Source organism: Macrobrachium nipponense, chromosome 4, assembly GCF_015104395.2.
Source record: "Macrobrachium nipponense isolate FS-2020 chromosome 4, ASM1510439v2, whole genome shotgun sequence".
Classification (NCBI taxonomy): domain Eukaryota; kingdom Metazoa; phylum Arthropoda; class Malacostraca; order Decapoda; family Palaemonidae; genus Macrobrachium; species Macrobrachium nipponense.
This window is the reverse complement of record NC_061100.1, coordinates 5858376-5860875: the sequence shown is the minus strand read 5'-3', so window position 1 is coordinate 5860875 and position 2500 is coordinate 5858376.

The window sequence follows — 2500 nt, the reverse complement described above, 5'->3', positions numbered from 1 at the left end:
AGACGAAGCTGTTCTGTAAAAAATTGATGAAGGAGAGCTCGTAATCGTTTATGCATCGAAGCCCATTCTCACGTCAGTGTTATTTTCCGTTGTCTTTCTCTTTTTATATCTTACTTCCTTTCTGTATCTTTCTTTCACCATATCCCATATTACTTATAGTTTTCCGTAAAAGAAAACTATTGAGAGTGCTTTGTCTGCCCGTCCGCATTTTTTCTGTCCGCCCTCAGATCTTAAAAGCTACTTAGGCTAGAGGGTTGTAAATTGGTACGTTGGTCATCCACCCTGCTATCATCAATACCACATTGCTGCCATCTAGCCTCAGTAGTTTTTATTTCACTCAAGGTTAAAATTAGCCATGATCGTGCTCCTGGCAACGCTATAGGAAAGGCCACCAAGGCCGGCCGACAGTTTCATACATCATTATACGCTGTACAGAAAAGACTCATGGGTCTTTATATTCTCCTTTTCGTGCAGGTTAAGACTCGGTCTCTTCAGAAAAATCTAGATAGTATCTTTCGAAGGAAAACGCAAAGAAAAAGCCTGAAAACGTCTACTTCTTTCAGGGTAAAGACCCAATTAGAAATATTTATCGCCTCGCTAACCGTGGTCCATGTCCTATTTAGTGACGAAGGTGAAAAGGAGGCGTCAGAATTCCAGTAAATTGCGTCGTTAGAATGTTTCCATTACAATTCTCTCAGTCGTTCGATAATACTCCTCTTCTGAGAGGTACCTTTTACATCATATATTCCTGTCGTGTCATTGCTGCACGGAATGCGAAGCCAAACTCGGAAGTGTCATAATCACATCATTCATTTTTATGCTCATTAACCAGCTGATTACACGGGATTTCCTCGGTTCCCATTTGCTAACAAAATTAATGATATACGTATATTGCATTTCTAATCCTATGCAACGCAATTTCATTATCATGAATATCAAAGTCGTGCTTTTACAGTATTTGAGGTTGCTGATAAATTATTTTAGTTCCTGGTGAATCCACAAATTAATCTCGAATGCATTATGCCTTGGGAACGGTTAACACCTAAAGGGAAACACATTTGAAAAGTGACCTATTCTTAACAAGATTCGAACCTATGCCTTTTTATATTCCACATTCAGTAACTTCAAAATTCAAAAATTCACTTCCTCTTGCACATCCAATTCGAGAATGAGCTGGCTTGGGTCAGTCCAGGGTTGTGGTAATTTTGGAATCAAGTGGCAGGGGCACTTCGCCAATGGAAGACGAGGGCAGTGGGCATTCACGATACTTGCTGTTCTTTGGAACATTTTGCAACAGTTTTCAAGAGGGGTCAATTAATGATTACTGAAGTGGGTACCGCGTCACGAAGAATTACTTGCATTGACAATAAATACATAGTGGTTAGTGCTTTGATGTGCCACTCAGATGTTGCGGGTTCGTGTCTCTCCCAGGGCGATGAAAAATCACAGGGTCGGTTTCTGCTGCAGTGTGGGGTCTGCGGTGGGAGGTTGAAAACAGCATTCTTTGAAAGTTTGAATTTCGAGTCAGTGACCCCTGTGAGCTTGTTCTATATGAATAGGTTTCATCCACTGAAATAATAATTATGATATAATAATAATGATAATAATATATCATACTAGGGATGATACTTGGGGGATTAGGGTCCATTTTTGTTGGTTATGACATAACGTTTTCCTGAATCAACACTGTGGGTATCGTATTGTTGCACCCGTGGTCACACCCATCATAGGGGACATGAAAGCTGCCCATTTTTATATGTAGGGATGGGTAGAAAACGGTGCAGTAAGATAGGCAGCTGGACTCTGCTTTCTATGGAAAAATGTTTGGGAAAAGGCTTGATTAATAAAAAATCATGGTTTCCAGAAAAAGAAAATGTTCATGAAGGAGAGATGGGGAAGAAAAGAATTTGATAGGTTATGTGCAGTGCAAAGTGCATGTTGATAGATGAAATGACAAGACGAGACGTAGCTGGAAATTTAGCCTATCATTATTGGATGAAAGTGAAATAAAAGATAGAGGTAAATTTAAGTTTTAGAGTAAGGGATGATATTCTGACGGACTGGAGTTGAGGAAACAAAATAAAAGTACGTAGTTGGGTGAGGAAATGGATATGACAGGAGGGATAAAAAGCATGTGTATGTAATCAGAAAGATGGATAAGGGAATCAAGAAAAATGTAAGAAGGAGAAAGATATCAAGTAATAAGGATAGAGGATTTGAAGGTGAGCAATATATATATATATATATATATATATATATATATTATATATATATATATATATATACATATAGGTAGATCAAACCTATTCACATATAGAACCAAGAACACCAAAGGGGCCATTGACTTGAAATTCAAGCTTCCAAAGAATGTTGGCTTCAACCTCCCACCACAGACCCCACACTGCAGCAGTAACTGATCGTGATGCAATATCAGTGATTTTTCATCTCGACATTTGAGTCGCATGTCACGACGCTAACCACTATAACAATATATGAAACA